This window comes from Pan troglodytes, chromosome 11 (genome assembly GCF_028858775.2).
Source record: "Pan troglodytes isolate AG18354 chromosome 11, NHGRI_mPanTro3-v2.0_pri, whole genome shotgun sequence".
NCBI lineage: Eukaryota > Metazoa > Chordata > Mammalia > Primates > Hominidae > Pan > Pan troglodytes.
This window is the reverse complement of record NC_072409.2, coordinates 92,548,426-92,568,411: the sequence shown is the minus strand read 5'-3', so window position 1 is coordinate 92,568,411 and position 19,986 is coordinate 92,548,426.

The window sequence follows — 19,986 nt, the reverse complement described above, 5'->3', positions numbered from 1 at the left end:
TTTCTTCATTTTTTTTTATCTTCTGACTATATAGGTTGAGTAGCAGGTGAATGAATAATTCAAAAGACTTTATTATTAAGTCCTAGAAGAGGATTTCTCAATCACACTTTGGACAAGAACTCTTTGTTTGTTTGAGGAGGCTGATCTGCACACTGTAAGATGTTTAGCAGTGTCCCTACCTTCTACCCATTATATGACAGTAGCATTTCCTCCCTCTCAGGTGTGACAACCAGAATGTCTCTAGACATTGCCAAATGTTCTAGGTGGGGAATTATTACCCCAGCTGAGAATCCCTACCCTAGAAGAATGTTAACTAGCTACAGTTGAGCATTCTCTTTAGATTATGGAGGTATTCTTTGTACTCCTCAGATTCTGGGTTTCAATTGAAATTTTAAGAGAAAAGGTCATGTAGTTATATTAGTTCCCCATTCCTTATATCTGTTTGTCTGTTGATTTAGTGGACATTCATTTTATTCACTAAATAAATATTCATGTTCTACTTTGTAAAAGACAATTCCCAAGGACTGAGTAAACAGACCCTGTCCCATGGGAGATTACAAGGCTGACGATACTTGAGATATCATAGAGACTTCAACAGATACACAATATAATACAAGTGGTGACTGAAGATGACCTGGGCATCATTTTGCATAATGAAAAGAAAGGGAAATTTTGAAGCTACAGAGAAAAATTAGAAAACAGTAGCTATTTTTAAAGTAACAATGATCTAAGTTTGACCCCTGGCAATAAAGAGGAAGTAATAAAACAGAGGAAATTTTTGGAGACAACAGATAAAATTTTGTACGAGGCTGATAGATGAAAATAAGAGGGAAAAAAAGAGTTCTTCAGTTTCAGTTTAACGAAGGGGAGATTTATCACAGTTGTGCTACCACTTGAAGATACGGAATTGTTGGGATTTTTTACAAAACTGCTAGGCAGATGATTATAACAAAGCAATAACTAGTTGGGTTTTTGGAATATTGATAGTTGGTTAGTTTGACCAGAGGATGGGCTATTCAAGGCAATTCTGTATACAGAAATCCAGGATATGGGCTTCTCCAGAAAAGATGCATTGTTCTTCATCTCATTTTTCAAGGAAACTCTTAACAGATACACAAATGGATTAGTTTATTCCTCAATTATGTTTTGAGAAAAATAGCATATTACCAACTCATATTCTCAAACTAGAATTCAGGCTATTCCAAAATAAAACACAAAATTTAAACTGCCTCTCTGATGACTTTACCTAAGCAGAATCAGCCTAAAGACAAAAAGAAAATATTTTATCTTCACAGATCAGAGACATAAATCTTCACAGAAACTTAAGATGACAGATATTTTAAAAATAAAGTCTAATTAGAAATGTAAGAAGCTTTTCTTTAAAATAACAGGGCAATTGGACAGCACTTGTTAAAATAATCAGATTCTAAAAATAGTATAAAAATATAAGTGGCCATAAAATTGCTTAGCAAAAAAGGTTTTATGGGAATAGAATAAGAAATAAGAACTATTTCTTATTCCTCCTATTTGCCCCTTATTCCACTGCATTTTCTCTAACTTTATATCAAGAGGGTTAAATTTAGAAAACTTTTGTTCTATCAAAATGAACCTATTATGTCATGATCCCCTCAAACCTCCGCCAACCATCTGCAGCTCCCACACCGGTTCCTTCACTCATCTCCAGCTTTTGTTGACATCCACAAGAATAATTTTAGGAGTCCTAGAGGCCTGAGTTCAGTTCTCAAGTGTACCCTGATAAGATTACTCTGTAAACTCAGGTGAGTACTTCTCTACAAATTAATTTCCTTATTTAAAAAGTAAAGATATTACTTTCCCCACATGGTTGTTATGATAATTAAATGAGTTAATTAAAGAGTCACATAATATAACAAATACAGAGTTCATTTTAGTTGTTTTTCCCCTTCCTTTTTCTTTCTGCCAAGTGATTTAGAAATAGGAGATATGAAAGACATGCTATACCTACTGTGTATTTGCCATTACATATGTTAAAGCAATACAGATAAAAAAGATACAGAATAATTTGTGCAATACAATCTGAACAATGTCAAATCAATTTTTTAAAAACCATATATAATTATGAATATTAAAAAAGAATGCAAAAACATATATTTATTAACAGTGATTATTTTGGATGGTAGAAAATGAATCGATATTTATCCCTTTCACTGTTCTGTTTCCCAATCTTTATATAATATTTAATTTCCTAATGAAAAATATAAATAAACTTCATAGAAAGGAAAAACTACTTAAAGGAGCTCCAATGTTCTCATTAATGAATACGAAGGCTACTGAATTCACTAGTGACTCAGAAAACTAATTCTCACACAAAATAACATAATATTTTTTCATGAACTGTTATTTTGCCTACAAGTGGACCAAACTCCAGTGGTACCCATGGAATATATCATAGCCCTCAAACACTGTACAACAACGACTTTGGTCTTCTCTTAAAAATAATAATAATATAGTATTTTTAAAATGACTCATCATTATAATGATAATAACATTAATCTAATCGGCTTTTAAATAAGCCAGTCATCTTTATACAGATTAATGCTTAATAATGTAATTCATATGACTTAGACTTTTTTCTTGCAAAAGTGGTTTGCAAATCTTAATAGTTAGGAATATATATTCACTGCTCTCCAGGTCAGTTTTCCTTTTTTTTTTTTTTTTTTTGGCTGACTTTTTGCAGGTACTCAAAGTGTTTCTTAAATACTGTTAAATACTGCAACAGTGGAAGCCTAATCCACATACCACATTGCCATTTCAATTCAGAATCACATAGAACCTATTTATTGTCTCCCTCCCCCACCATCCCTAGCAGTGACCTGTAAGGGGAAAACAAAAGATCTTAGTCAAGAACTTTTTCACTATATTGTAATTTGTTATCTACATATCTATTTTCCTCTAATAATGTGTTCTCCTTTAAGACGGAGGGGGAGATTTGATCTTTTTTGTGTCCCTTGATCAGTTGCTGGACCACAGGATATGTTCAATCATAAACACTTGATGAATGAATGAATGGTTTGAAATGGAATTAATCTTAAAAGATCATACAGCCCAGTTTCCACTGACTTTTAAACACTTTACCTAGCATTACCAACAAATGGTCAGCTATACTCCTTTTGGCCTCATTGTCCTATAGCAGAACACTCAGGGACCATAATTCTCTTCACCTGGTTTCAGAACTTAGGTTCATTCGAAACCTTTTATAACTGAAATGTATATTTCATTGATTATTTTTCACCGCGGTCTCTTACATGCCTGCCTTCTGTTTTTCTTAAATTGAACACATCATACTAGTATAGCTCTTTCTAAATTCAAATTCGAAGAGCACTACCTTGAACACATTTCATCCCCATTTACACTGGTTTTCACTGCCCACAAGGCAATGTCCAAACCACTAGGTTGGCAAATCAAGAACCAACTGCCATTCCCAATCCCATACATTGCCATTTATTAATTTATTCTTACATTCATTAAATATTTATTGTGTATCTACTCTGTTCCTGGCACTATGCTGGATCCTGGGAGGTAATAATTTTGAGTTGACCAGAACAAAGGGCCCAGAGGACAGCATGTAAGAATACTTTAGAATGCTGCTCTTCTGACTCAACTATTTTTTTTTTCTTTTTTTTTTTTTTTGAGACGGAGTCTCCCTCTGTAGCCCAGGCTGGAGTGCAGTGGAGCGATCTCGGCTCACTGCAAGCTCCGCCTCCCGGGTTCAAGCAATTCTCCTTCCTCAGCCTCCTGACTAGCTGGAATTACAGGCCCGCACCACCACTCCCAGCTAATTTTTGTATTTTTTGTAGAGACGGGGTTTTACCGTGTTGCCCAGGCTGGTCACGAACTCCTGAGTTCAGGCGATCCGCCTGCCTCAGTGCTGGGATTATAGGCGTGAGCCACCGCGCCCGGCCCTGACTCAACTTTTAATGGAAAAATCAAATGGATATAAGGTTACCAACAGAAGTGTGAGGCAGACACTCCCCCATATGCAGAATGTACAAAGGGGCTGAAGAAGACCCTTAATCATCTCCCTTATCAAGGATATAAGAAAGTCAGACTTCTGCTCCTTGCCGTGATAAAATAAGAGGTACTACACATGCCCTCTCACCATAAACAACCAGAAAAATATATAGGAAACTGTTTTTAGATATTGGACAATAGGAATTACAGGAATGTCATGCCTGAGAGAAGGGAAACAAAGTGAGTCATATGGTCACATTACCTTTATGTTCAGGAAGAGGAATTCCAAGCTGAGCATCACAGCCTGCCTGAGTTAAGAAGACAGAAACTGGAGTTTGGGGAAGCTGAAGCGGATAAAATTTGCAAGGCAAAGAATTAGAGAGGAGGGAGCTATGCAGAGGGAGAGCTTCAGAGAGCTGCATAAAGATCTTCTTCAGTCTTGGGTTGAGTACTATTCTGCGCTTATGTAAAACAAAGTTCCATGAGACAAGAAAAGAAAAATTCCTAGAGAGATTTAGGCTGACAAAATCCCAGGATTTAACTCCCAGGGCTGCGTCACAGTTCCCAGGGCTGGGAGATATTAGTCCTCTGACTTGCTAACGTAAAAAGGGTGTATTGAAAACTGAGACATTCAGTAGAAACTCCAGAAGGGTCACATCTTAATTGTGAACGAAACTAGCTGTAGAATTCAAGCTACTCTAGAAACACCTGAAGAAAGATTTTTTTTAAAATCTTCAAAATTGTCAAGCTGAGCCATAAGTTACTTAGCTGTTGCACAAAAAAATTTCAACACTCTTTAAAAGAAGACAACAAGAATTATAAAATCAACGATGTGAAAATCATAATGTACAGGATTCATAAATGGCACCAGGGCTTCTGCTTTCACCCATGAAGTAACTGCTTTAGGAATCTCCTTCCACAGTAAACAACTATAAAGTTTAAAAAATATATTAAATGACTGTTTTGGTTTTGGTTTTGTTTTACATAGTTTAGATTTGTTTTTATTTCAATAGGTTTTTGGGGAACAGGTGGTGTTCGGTTACATGAGTAAGTTCTTTAGTGGTGATTTTTGAGATTTTGGTGCACCCATCACCCGAGCAGTATACACTGTACCCATTGTTAGTCTTTTATCCCTCAGCCTTCTCCCACCCTTTGTCTCCAGTTCCCAAAGTCCATTGAATCATTCTTATGCCATTGCATCCTCATAGCTTAGCTCTCACTTATGAGTGAGAACATATGGGGTTTGGTTTTCCATTCCTGAGTTACTTGACTTAGAATAATTGTCACAAATTCCATCCAGGTAGCTGCAAATGCCATTATTTCATTGGTTTTAATCGCTGAGTGGTATTCCATGGTGTGTGTGTGTGTGTGTGTGTGTGTGTGTGTGTGTATGCATATATAAGTGTGTGTGTGTATATATATATATAAAACATTTTATTCACTCATTGCTTGATGGGAATATGACCTGGTTCCATATTTTTGCAATTGCAAATTGTGCTGCTATAAACATGCATGTGCAAGTATCTGTTTCATATAATGACTTCTTTTCCTCTGGGTAGATACCCAGGAATGGGCTTGCTGTATCAAACAGTAGATCTACTTTTGCTTCTTTAAGGAATCTCCACACGATTTTCCATAGTGGTTGTATTAGTTTATATTCCTGCCAACAGTGTAAAAGTGGTCCCTTTTCACCACATCCACACCAACATCTGTAATTCTTTTATTTTTTTAATGGCCATTCTTGCAGGAGCGAAGTGGTATTGCATTGTGGTTTTGATTTGCATTTCCCTGATAATTAGTGATGTTGAGCATTTTTTCTTTATGTTTGTTGGCCATTTGCATATCTTCTTTTGAGAATTGTCTATTCATGTCCTTAGCCCACTTTTTGATGGCATTATTTCTTTGGTTCTTGCTGATTTGTTTGAGTTCCTTGTAGATTCTGGATATTAGTCATTTTGGGATGTATAGATTGCAAAGATTATCTTGCACTCTGTGGGTTGTCTGTTTACTCTGCTGATTATTTCTTTTACTGTGCAGAAGCTTTCAGTTTAAGTCCCATCCATTTATCTTTGTTTTTGTTGAATTTGCTTTTGAGTTGTTGGTCATAAAGTCTTTGCCTAAGCCAATGTCAAGAAGCGTTTTTCCAATGTTATCTTCTAGAATTTTTATGGTTTCAGGTCTCAGATTTAAGTCTTTGATCCATCTTGAGTTGAGTGTTATAGAGGGTGAGAGATGAGGATCTAGTTTCATTCTCCCACATGTGGCTTGCCAATTACCCCAGTACCATTTGTTGGATAGGGTGTCCTTTCCCCACTTTATGTTTTTGTTTGTTGTGTCAATGATCAGTTGACCCTAAGTATCCAGATTTTCTATTCTGTTCCATTGGTCTATATGCCTGTTTTTATACCAGTACCATGCTGTTTTGGTGACTATGACTTTATAGTATAGTTTGAAGTCAGGTAATGTAATGCTTCTCTATTTATTCTGTTTGCTTAGTCTTCCTTTAGCTATGTGGGGTCTTTTTTGGTTCCATATGAATTTTAGGATTTTTTTTTCTAGTTCTGTGAAGAATGATGGTGGTATTGTGATGAAAATTACATAGAATTTGTAAATTGTTTTTGGCAGTGTGGTCATTTTCACAATATTTATTCTACCTATCCATGAGCATGGGTTGTGTTTCCATTTGTTTGTGTTGTCTATGATTTCTTTCAGCAGTGTTCTGTAGTTTTCTTTGCAGAGGACTTTCACTTCCTTGGTTAAGTATATTCCTAAGTATTTTATTTTATTTTTGCAGCTATTTTAAAAGGAGACGAGTTCTTGATTTGCTTCTCAGCTTGGTGGCTCTTCACATATAAAAGAGCTACTGATTTGTGTAGATTAATTTTGTATTCTGAAACTTTGCTGCGGTCATTTACCAGTTCTAAGAGCTTTTTTGAGGCATCTTCAGGGTTTTCTAGGCATACAATCATGTCATCAGCAAACAGCAACAGTTTGACTGCCTCATTACGAATTTGGATGCCCTTCATTTCTTTCTTTTGTCTGATTGCTCTGGCTAAGACTATCAGCACTATGCTGAATAGAAATGGTGAAAGTGGGCAGCCTTGTCTTGTTCCAGTTTTCAGGGGAAATGCTTTCAACTTTTCCCCATTCAGTATAATGTTGGCTGTGGGTTTGTCATAGAAGGCTTTTATTGCCTTAAGGTATGTTCCTTTTATGCTGATTTTGCTGCTGATTTTAATCATAAAGGTTGCTGGATTTTGTCAAATGCTTTTTCTGCATCTATTGAGATGATCACATGATTTTTGTTTTTAGTTCTGTTTATGTGGTGTATCACATTTATTGACTTGTGAATGTTAAACCATCCCTGTATCACTGATATGAAACCCACTTGATCATAGTGGATTATCTTTTTGACATGCTGTTGATTCTGTTCGCTAGTATTCTGTTGAAAATTTTTGCATCTATGTTCATTGGGGATATTGGTCCATACTTTTCTTTTTCTGTTATGTCCTTTCCTGATTTTGGTGTTAGGGTGATACTGGATTCATAAAATGATTTGGGGAGGATTCACCCTTTCTCTGTCTTTTGGAATAGTGTCAGTAAGATTGGTACCAAGTCTTCTTTGAATGTCTAATTGAATTCAGCTGTGAATCTGTCTGATCCTAGACTTTTTTGGTTGGTAACTTTTTAATTACAATTTCAATCTTCCTGCTTGTTATCGGTCTGTTCGGAGTTTCTATTTCCTCCTGGTTTAATTGAGAAGGGTTATATATTTCCAGGAATGTATCCATCACCTTCATGATTTCTAGTTTATGCACGTAAAGGTGTTCAAAGTAGCCTTGAATGATATTTTGTATTTATGTGGTATCGGTTATAATATCTTTTATTACATTTCTAAGTGAGCTTATTTGAATCTTCTCCTTTTCTTGGTTAATCTCACTAATAGTCTATCTATTTTATTTATCTTTTCAAAGAACCAGTTTTTTGTTTCATTAATTTTTTGTATTTTTTGTTTCAATTTCATTTAGTTCTGCTCTGATTTGGTTATTTCTTTTCTTCTGCTGGGTTTGGGTTTGGTTTGTTCTTGTTTCTCCATGTTCTTGAGGTGTAACCTTAGATTGTCTATTTGTATTCTTTCAGACTTTTTGATATAGGCATTTAATGCTATGAACTTTCCTCTTTGCACGCTTTTGCTGTATCCCAGAGGTTTTGATAGGCTGGGTAACTATTATAGGTCAGTTCAAACAATTTTTTAATTTCCATCTTGATTTCATTGTTGGCCCAGTGATAATTCAGGAGCAGGTTATTTAATTTCCATGTATTTGCATGGTTTTGGAGTTGATTCCCCATTTTATTCCACTCCAGTCTGGGAGAGTAGTGGATATTTTATTTTGGTAAATTTGTCAAGACTTGTTTTGTGGTCTATCACATGGTCTCTCTTGGAGACTGTTCCATGTACGGATGAATAGAATGTATAGAATGTATATTCTGCAGGTGTTGGGTAGAATGTTCTGTAAATATCTTTTAAGTCAATTTGTTCCAGGGTATAGTTTAAACCCATTGTTTCTTTGTTGACTTTCTCTCTTGGTGACCTGTCTAGTGCTGTCAGTGGAGTATTGAAGTCCTCTACTATTGTTGTGTTGCTGTCTATCTCATTTCTTAGGTCTAGTAGTAATTGTTTTATAAATTTGGGAGCTCCAGTGTTAGGTGCATATATATTTAGGATTGTCATATTTTCCTGTTAGACTAGTCCTTGTATCATTATATAATATCACTCTTTGTCTTTTTTAACTGCTGTTCCTTTAAAGTTTGTTTGTCTGATATGAGAATAGTGAGCCCTGCTTCCTTTTGGTGTCCATTTTCATGAACTATCTTTTTCCACCCCTTTACCTTAAGTTTATGTGAGTCCTTATGTGTCAGGTGAGTTTCTTGAAGACAGTAGATACTTAGTTGGTGAGTTTTTACCCATTCTGCCATTCTGTATCTTTTCAGTGGAGCATTTAGACCATTTACATTCAATGTTAGTATTGAGATGTGAGGTACTATTCTATTCATCATGCTATTTTTTGCCTGAATGATGTGTTTTTTCTTCATCGTGTTATTGTTTTTGTAGGTCCTGTGAGATTTATGCTTTAAGGAGATTCTATTTTGGTGTATTTTGAGGATTTGTTTTAAGATTTGGAGCTCCTTTTAGCAGTTCTTTTAGTTCTGGCTTGGTAATGGCGAATTCTCTCACATTTGTTTTTCTGAAAAAGACTGCATCTTTCCTGCATTTATCAAGCTTAGCTTTGCTGGATACAAAATTGTTGGCTGATAATTGTTTTGTTTAAGGAGGCTAAAGATAGGACCCCAATCCCTTCTAGCTTGTAAAGTTTGGCTGAGAAATTTGCTGTTAATCTGATAGGTTTTCCTTTATAGGTTATCTGATGCTTTTTCCTCACAACTCTTAAGATTCTTTCCTTCATCTTGACTTTAGACAACCTCATGACTATGTGCCTAGGTGATGATCTTTTTGCAATGAATTTCCCAGGTGTTCTTTGAGCTTCTTATATTTAAATGTCTAGATCTCTAAAAAGGCCAGGGAAGTTTCCCTTGATTATTCCCTCAACTATGTTTTCCAAACTTTTAGATTTCTCTTCTTCCTCGGGATCACCAATTATTCTTAGGTTTGGTCACTTAACATAATCCCAGACTTGGAGGCTTTGTTCATTTTTTCTTTTCCTTTGTCGGATTGGGTTAATTTGAAAGCCTTGTCTTCGAGTCCTAAAGTTCTTTCTTATACTTGTTCAGTTCTATTGCTGAGACTTTCTAGTGCATTTTGCATTTCTCTAAGTGAGTCCTTGAATTCCAGAAGTTATGATTTTTTTTATTTATGCTATTTTACTGGAGATTTTTCCATTCATATCCCATGTCATTTTTTTTTCAAATTCATTTAAGTTGGGCATCACCTTTCTCAGATGCCTCCTTGATTGTCTTAATAGTAGATCTTCTAAATTCTTTCTCTGGCAATCCAGAGATTTTGTCTTGGTTGGGATCCATTGCTGGTGAGCTAGTGTGATCTTTCGGGGGTGTTAAAGAACCTTGTTTTGTCATATTACCAGAGTTGTTTTTCTGGTTCCTTCCCATTTGAGTAGACTATGCCAGAGGGAAGATCTATGACTCAAAGGCTGAAGTTCAAATTCTTTTGTCCCACAGGGTGGTCCCTTGATGTACTGCTCTTCGCTTTCCCCTAGGGTTGGGGTCTTCTGAGAGCTGAACTGCAGTGATTGGTATTTTTCTTCAGAATCTTGCCACCCAGAAGAGCTACCAGGCCCTTGGCTGGTACTAGAGATAGTATGCAAAGAGTCCTGTGATGTGATCCATCTTCTGATCTGTCAACCATGGATTCCAGCACCTACTCCAGTGGAGGTAGCAGGGGAGTGAAGTGGACTCTGTGAGGATCCCTTGGTTGTATTTTTGTTTAGTGTGCTGATTTTGTGTTGGTTGGCCTCCAGCGAGGAAGTGCCACTTTCAAGAGCACATCAGCTCTGGTTGTATAGGGAGGATCAGGCGCTGGGTGGGGCCATAGAGCTCCCAAGAGATTACGTCCTTTGTCTTCAGCTACCAGGACAGGTAGGGAAAAAAACATCAGGTGAGGTCAGGGTTAGGCATGTCTGAACTCAGACTCCCCTTGGATGGGGATTGTTGTGGCTGCTGTGGGACAGAGGGTATGGTTCCCCAGCCCCTCCATAAGCCAATGGAGTTATGTTCCCTGGGGAATTATGGCTGTCTCTGCTGTGTCACACTGGTCACCAGGGAAGTGGGGTAAAGCCAGCAGCCACAGGCCTCATTCAGCTCCCACGCAGCCCACAACCCCAAAGGCTGGTCTTGGTCTCATTCCCACCAGCACTGAGTTTATTTGCAGGCAGCTGGTGAGCTGGGCTGAGAACTTTCCCCAGGCTACAAGCCTCCCAGCTGAGAAAGCAAGCTGACTCACAGTTCCTCAAATGACCTATGGGGCCTGCAGCAGCAGACCACCTCGTTCAAAGGGTCTGTGGATTCTCTCAGCTTTTCTGGTATATTCTTGTGGTAGTTCTTGGAGCAAAAGTTCATGATGTCAGTCTCCACATGCTACTCTGTCCATCCAAGTGGGAGCTGCAAGTTAGTCCTGCCTGCTATCCTCCATTTTCCTGGGCTATCAAAATGACTGGTTTTGATAAATTTAAGGTGGCTGGATAAAACACAAGATGCTGAGATAAGTTTTAATTTCAGACAGTTTTAGTATAAGTATGTTCCTTGAAATCTTTGAAACATACTGATACTGTATTTTTATCTGCCAGCTTTAACAATCCTACATACATTGGACAATAGTCACAGGACAGTGGATATTGAAAGAAGAAAAGGCAATGAGGTGAGGCCAATGATAATCCCAGTTTTAAGATTAGAGGCAACTATGGACTATGGTTTCAAGGTCAGGGAACCCAAACAGAGTCCACAAGTCTAAAACAGAAGAAAGCCTGCAGACAAAAATTAGAGTTCAGGGAGGCTAACTTTAGAGGACAGAATACCACAGAGCAGAAAGATACATGGAAACAGAGTTCTGCAAATTTGCATAGGGATCACCTTGAGTCCTTGGTTGTAATTGCTTAGGATAAAATTTCATAAGGCAGGATAAACAAAAAATGCTGGAAAAAGAACAATAATCAAGGGACTATAAATCAAATAATTCCAAGAGTTCACACAGGGCCAGAGTTTCCACTAGTCAGAGTGGAAAGGTCTCAATTAGTACATAGGACTTCCAGTAAAGACCCCAGAAAGATGAAGATTTAAAAGTAGAGATAAAGTAACACTAGACTAAATTCTACTCCATATGTACCCAAAAAAGATACACAGCAAGCCATGAAAGAATCAAATTTATATAGGAGTAACTTAACTGCTGGCCAGAACAAAGACCCACACTGAACACCAAAATATTTATTATTCCTCAACAATGTAACATTCATAATGTCAAAAATCCAATTAAAAATTCTTAGACATGCAAAGCAGGAAAATATCATATTTTACCAAAAGAAAAAACAGTCCATAGCAACAGACTGAAAAATGACAGAGATGATGGAATTAGCAGGCAAAGACTTTTAAAAAGCTATTGTAAATATGCTCAATGTCCACAAAGTTGTAACATTAAAATGACAAGGTGAGAAATTAAAAATATTTTTAAAAAGAAGCACTTCCAAAGCTGAGATATAGTGTTTGAAAAATTATGAATATACTTAAAAACAAATATAAATATAACAACAGAATTAAAAATATTAGTGCATTTAAAAACTTGTCAATAAAATTATCTAAACATATCCACACAGAGAAAAAAGAGTAGAAAAAAAGAGATTCAGTGACATGTAGGACAATATCAAACAACTAATATACAAACAACTGAATACCCAGAAGGAGAGAAGCTGTGGGGGTACAGAAAAAAATCACTAGAATAAATTATCACTAAACTTTTCCAAACTTGATAAAAATGTAATTATGTGGATCCAAGAAGATCAGCAAACCCTAAGGAGATACAAACAGACAAAAAGACATACAGCCATCTCATAATTAAATTGCTAAAAATCAGTCATAAATAGAAAGTATTAAAATCAGCCAGAGCAAAAAGGAACACAGCACATAGAGAAAAACAGCTAGGAATGTCCCCTGATTTCTTGTCAGCAAAATGAAAACCATAAGACAATGAAGGAACGACTTTAACATGATTAAAAGTAACAACTCTCAACTTTGAATTCTGTATTCATCAACAACAAAAATATTCTTACAAATAAAGGTGTATTAGTCAATTTTCACACTGCTGATAAAGACATATCCAAGACGGGGAAGAAAAAGAGGTTTAATGGACTCACAGTTCCACGTGGCTGGGGATGCCTCATAATCATGGTAGAAGGCAAGGAGGAGCAAGTTATGTTTCACATGGATGGTGGCAGGCAAAGAGAGAGAACTTGTGCGGGGCAACTCTCATTTTTAAAACCATCAGATCTCATGAGACCCATTCACTATCACAAGAACAGCAAGGGAAAGACCTGCCCCCATAATTCAATTGTCTCCCACCGGGTTCCTCCCACAACATGTGGGAATTAGAAGAGCTACAAGATGAGATTTGGGGGGGGACACAGAGCCAAACCATATCATTCCACCCCCAGCCCCTCCCATTGGTTGATTTCAAAACCAATCATGCCTTCCCAACAGTCCCCCAAAGTCTCAACTCACATCAGCATTAACTCAAAAGTCCACAGTCTGAAGTCTCATCTGAGACAAGGCAAGCCCCTTCCATCTATGAGCCTGTAAAATCAAAAGCAAATTAGTTACGTCCTAGATACAATGTGTATACACACATTGGGTAAATATAGCCATTCCAAATGGGAGAAATTGGCCCAAAACAAAGGGGCTACAGGCCCCATGCAAGTCCTAAATCCAGTGGGGCAGTCAAATCTTAAAGCTCCAAAATGATCTGTGACTCTGACTCACATCTAGGTCACACTGATGCAAAAGGTAGGTTCCCATTCTCTCGGGCAGATCCACCTCTGTGGCTTTGCAGGGTATAGCCCCCTCCTGGCTGCTTTCATGGGCTGGCATTGAGTGTCTGCAGCTTTTCCAGGTGCACAGTGCAAGATGTCAATGGATCTACCATTCTGGGGTCTGGAGGATGGTGGCCCTCTTCTCACAGCTCCACTAGGCAGTGCCCCTGTAGGGATTCTGTGTGGGAGCTCCGATCCCACATTTCTCTTTTGTACTGCCCTAGCAGAGGTTCTCAATGAGAGCCCTGCCCCTGCAGCAAATTTTTGCCTTGGCATCCGGATATTTTCTGCTTTTTTTTTTTTTTTTTTTTTTTGAGATGGAGTTTTGCTCTTGTTGCCCAGGCTGGAGTACAATGGCACAATCTCGGCTCACCGCAACCTCTGCCTTCTGGGTTCAAGTGATTCTCTTCCTGCCTCGGCCTCCCCAGTATTTGGGATTACAGGCATGTGCCACTATGCCCAGCTAATTTTTTGTATTTGTAGTAGAGATGGGGTTTCGCCATGTTGATCAGGCTGGTCTCGAAGACCCGATCTCAGGTGATCTGCCCACCTCAGCCTCCCAAAGTGCTAGGATTATAGACGTGAGCCACAGAGCCTGGCCGCATCCAGGTATCTTCATACATCTTCTGAAATCTCGACAGAGGTTCCCAAACCTCAATTCTTGACTTCTGTCCACCCTCAGGCTCAACACCATGTGAAAGCTGCCAAGGCTTGGGGCTTCAACCCTCTGAAGCAACAGCCTGAGCTGTACCTTGGCTGTTTTTAGTCACAGCTGGAGTGGCCATGACACAGGGTACCAAGTCCCTAGGCTACACACAGCACAGGGACCCAGGGCCCAGTCCACAAAACTACTTTTTCCTCCTAGGCCCCTGGGCCTGTGATGGGAAGGACTAACATGAAGACCTCTGACATGCCCTGGAGACATTTTCCCCATTGTCTTGGGGACTGACATTCAGCTCCTGGTTACTTATGCAAATTTCTGCAGCGGCTTGACTTTCTCCTAAGAAAATGGGATTTTCTTTTCTATTGCATTGTCAGGCTGCAAATTTTCCAAATGTTTTTGCTCTGCTTCCCTTATAAAACTGAATGCCTTTAAAAGCACCCAAGTCACATCTTGAATGCTTTGCTGCTTAGAAATTTCTTCCCCCAGATACCCTAAATCATCTCTCTCAAGTTCAAAGTTCCAGAAATCTCTACGGCAGGGGCAAAATGTTGCCAGTCTCTTCGCTAAAACATTACAAGAGTCACCTTTGTTCCAGATCCCAACAAGTTCCTCATGTCCATTTGTCCATATAGTTATCAACATTCTGGGCAAAGCCATTCAACAAATCTTTAGAAGTTTCCAAACTTTCCCACATTTTTCTGTCTTCTTCTGAGCCCTCCAAACTGTTCCAACTCCTGCCTGTTACCCAGCTCCAAAGTTGCTTCCACATTTTCAGGTATCTTTTCAGCAGTGCCTTACTCTACTAGTACCAGTTTACTGTATTAGTCCATTTTTATGCCACTGATAAAGACATACCCAAGACTGGGGAAAAAAAGAGGTTTAATAGACTCACAGTTCCACATGGCTGGGGAAGCCTCACAATCAAGGCAGAAGTCAAGAAGGATCAAGTCATGTCTCATATGGATGATGGCAGACAGAGAGAGAGCTTGTGCAGGACAACCCCCATTTTTAAAATTATAAGCTCTCATGAGACCCATTCACTATCACAAGAACAGCATGGGAAAGACCCACCCCATAATTCAATCATCTCCCACTGGGAGCTACAGGATGAGATTAGGGTGGGGACACAGAGCCAAACCATATCAAAAAGGTAACTAAAGACTCTCAAAAAAATAAAATCTGAATTTATCACAACCAAACTAATACTATAAAAAAATGCTAGAGTTCTTCAGGTAGAAAGAACCTTTTTACCAGATACAAACTCAGATCAATACAAGAAATAAAGAATAATAAAACTGTAAATACATGGGTAAATATAGACAATGTCTTCTCATATTTTAATTTCCTCAAAAGATAAATTGGGAGGTAGTACTTCCAGAATAGCAGAATTCCCAACTGTTTCCCAAAAACCAATAATACTGGATAAATGTGTCAAAAACAGTAATTCCAGGGCTCTGGAAACCAACAACATGTATACAACAAACTGAGGAGTGTTTATTCAAGAAAAGCTACTGAACCTTGAATAAGAAAAATAGGAGTTTGTGGTGTTTCAGTCTGGGAATGCTACCATACACCCCTCCCCTAGCTCCATCAAAATTGGAATTCTACCAGAGGAAGATAACTTCTGAAAAACAGATGCTTTACTGCTAAAGAAAGCTGATTTGATTTTAAGCAGACTGTGGGAAAACAACATGCCATTGGAAAATAGTTTACAACCAAATTGGAAAATCATATCATAGCTAATCTAAAATTGCAATCTAATTGTGGCAAGCAACAGACCAGCAGAGAAGCAAGAACTTTAAAAGTAATACCCAGGTAATTAGAAAGTCATAGTGAGCCTTGAGAAACTCCCACATGCTCTTTTGGCCTGAAAAGCTGCGTTCATTTACAAGGTTATGCACATGATTGGGAGACAATAGGGAGGCAACTAGCCAGCCACACATCCCTGAATGTACATAAGACCTGCATATGAACGAAAGAGACATGAAAGAACATAAAATAAAAGATGGGTCAAATTCATAAACTGCCTAAACTTTATATGCATTCCCCAATCCAAACACAGATTCATAGGCGAGGTATACAATCCTTACTTATGTTAAAAATTGAGTACAACCACTGACCAATTAATATCTGACCTTTAAATTATGCTAACCCCATAGGAAATCATAATTTTTTAAAATATCTGAGCACAGATATTAGTGACCACATATCACAAGAGATAATTAGTACAGGCATGTCACTTAACAAACCAACAAGTAGCACTAAAAATAACTGTGGCAGGATTAAAATACAGAGTGGCTAGATTATCTTAAATGTCCAATTTTTAGCAAAAAAAACAAATTAAACATGCAGAGAGAAAAAAGGAATATGACTATATTCAGGGAAAAAGAGCAACCAGTAGAAACTGTATTTGAGGGGCAAAGATGTTGGATTTAGTAGATAAAGCTAAAGGAGCTGTTATAAACACGTTCAAAGAACTAAAAGAAACCACATTTCAAAAACTAAAGTATGACAATAGTGGTCCATACATAGGCTATCAGTAGATATATGAATTACTTAAAAGGGCAAAATGGAAATTTTGAAGACAAAAAATATAACTGAAATAAAAATTTACTGAGGTGGGAAGGGTTTAATATCAGTTTTGAGATAGGAGAAGAAAGAATGCACAAACTTGAATAAAAACAAGAGTAAACAAAAAAGAAAATAACGAAGAAAAAGAAACAGAGCCTCAGAGACCTGTGGGAAGCCATAAATATATGCATAATGGCTTCCCAATAGAGAATAAAGAGAAAGTGAAAGAAAAATACTTAGAGATAAGATAGCTTAAAAATTCCTAACTTTGATTTAAAAAGTTAATTTAGACATCCAAGAAGCTCAACAAACTCAAAGTAGGATAGACAAAAGACATCCGTACCTAGTAACATTATATTCAAACTTTTGAAAGCCAAAGACAATGAAAACACATTAAAAACAGCAACAGAATAATTTGTCACTTATAGGGATCAAAAAATAAACCATGATCAACAGCTAACTTCTCAACAGGAACAATAAAATTCAAAAAGTAATGTGGTAACATTCAAAGTACCAAAGGAAAAAAAAAGTAAACCGAGACTTAAATCAGCAAAACTATCCTTCAATAATGAAAATGAAATTTTTAGAGAATATGACTGGGATATAGAGTATCTCAAGGAACCAAAAACTCCTCAAACTAATAAATAATTTTAGCAAGGTCATGGGATAAAAGGTTAATGTACAAAAGTCAACCATCACCCCGTATACTAGCATTTAAAAGTCTCAGAATTTGAGACTTTTTTAAAAATGCCATTTATAAAAATTCCAAAAAATAACTCACTTATGTATAAGCCTAACAAAGTATATATAGAATCTGCTTGTGGAAAACTAGAAAATACTGAAAAAACAAATCAAGGAAGATCTACATAAACAGAAAATATACTATACACATTGACTAGAAGATTCAATAGTGTTATAATTTGGCTGTGAAACACAGTTTGCCTACCCTTGATATAGATGCAAAAATTCTCAAAATATTAGCAATACAAAGACACCAGCAATATGAAAAGAATTACACAGCATGACCATGTGAGATTAATTCCACAAAAGCAAAATTGACTTAAGATAAAGACAATTTATTATATTAATAGAATAAAAGACAAAAGTATAGAATCATTTCAATGGACACAAAACATTATTTGAAAAAAATCAAATACTCCTTTAGGATTAAAAACTACATAAACTAGAAATACAAAGGATCCTTCTCAACCTGATAAAGAGCAGCTATGAAAAATCTACAGCTAATGTTAAACTTAATGGTAAAAGACTGAATGCTTTCCACTAAAATTGTAAACAGGGCAACAATATTCACTTTTATCACTTCTATTAAATGTTATACTGAGGTGCTAGCTAATATGATAAGACAATATAAATGAATTGAATTAATCCATATTGGAAGAGAGGAAGTGAAACTATATTTGCAATCAACATGGTCCTATATGTAGAAAATATTAAGAAATCCATATTACCATAAAACTAGAGCTAATAAATTAGTTCAGCTAGGTCACAGCAAATAGGATAAATATGGAAATATTAATTAAATTTCTATATATTGGCAATGACCCACTCACATATGAAATTAAGAAAACAATTCCATTCACAAAAGCCTCAAAAAGAAAAAAAAATGTAGGATTAAATTTAATAAAGGATGTGCAAGTCTTGCATACCACAAAACATTGCTGAGAGAAATGAAGGTGTAAATAGAGAAGCATTCTATGTTCATGTTCAATATTGTTAAGACGGCAATTTGCCTAAAATTAATCTATAACGTCAAAATAATCTCTATCAAAATAAAAGCAAGTGTTTAAATGGTATTTGTGTGTGTGTGTGCTTGCAGGCCATTGCAGAAATTGACGAGGTTTTTTCTAATGAAATGCAAAAGACGCAAAATAGCCCAAGTCATTTTGAAAAACAATAACAAACTTTGAGTACTTATACTTCTAACTCAAAACTTACTATAATTACCAGTAATCAAAGTACTGTGGCACTTGCAAAAGATACACAAATCAAAGATACAGAATTGGAAGTCCAGAAGTAAATCTTTAACATTTATGGTTAACTGATCTTCAACAAAGGTGCTGAGACAATTCAATGGGAGGAAAAAAATAGTCTTTTTAACAAATGGTGCTAAAATAATTAGATACCCACATGTAAAAAGATGAATTTAGACCTCTACCTTACACCATACACAAAATTAACTCAAAGTGAATAATATACCTAAATATAGGAGCTGAAACTGTCAAACTTTTAGAAGAATACCTAGGAGAATGATCCCTATGACCTTTCGTTAAGAAAAGAGTTCTCAGATACAATGCCCTGAGCATGATCCGTAAATAATAACAATAAAGTATACATCATCAACATACTGTATCAAAGAGAAGTAGTGAAAGTGGGCATTCTTATCTTGTTCTGGTTCTCAAGGGGAATGCTTCTAGCTTTTGCCCATTCAGTATGATGTTGGCTGTGGGTTTGTCACAGATGGCACTTATTATTTTGACATATGTTCTCTTAATCTTTAGTTGTCATAGATGGCTCTTATTATGCTGAAGCATGTTCCTTGGATGCCTAGAACTCCCACTATTATTGTATGGTTATCTAAGTCTCTGTGTAGGTTTCTAAGAACTTGTTTTATGAGTCTGGTTGATCCAGTGTTGGGAGGATATATATTTAAGATAGTTAAGTCTTCTTGTTGAATTGAACCCTTTATCATTATGTAATGTCCTTCTTTGTCCTTTTTGATCACTGTTTGTTTGAAGTCTGTTTTCTCTGAAATTGGAATAGCAACCCCTGCTCTTTAAGAATATTTTCTTTTTTATGGGAAGCAGGGAGTTAGTCTTGCTCTGTCACCCAGGCTGGAGTGCAGTAATGTGATCATGGCTCACTGCAACCCCCTACTCCTGGGTTGAAGCAATTCTCATGCCTCAGCCACCAGAATGGCTGAGATTACAGGTGTGCACCACCACACCCAATTAACTTTTATATTTTTAATAGAGATGGGGTTTCGCCATGGTGGTCAGGCTGGTCTTGCACTCCTGACCTCAAGTGATCCACCTACCACAGCCTCCCAAAGTTCTGGGATTACAGGCGTGAGCCACCATGCCCATACAACTACTGCTGTCTTTTGTTTTTTATTTGCATGGTAGATTTTTCTCCATCCCTTTACTCTAAGTGTGTCATCATATGTGAGATGGATCGCTAGAAGACAGCATACAT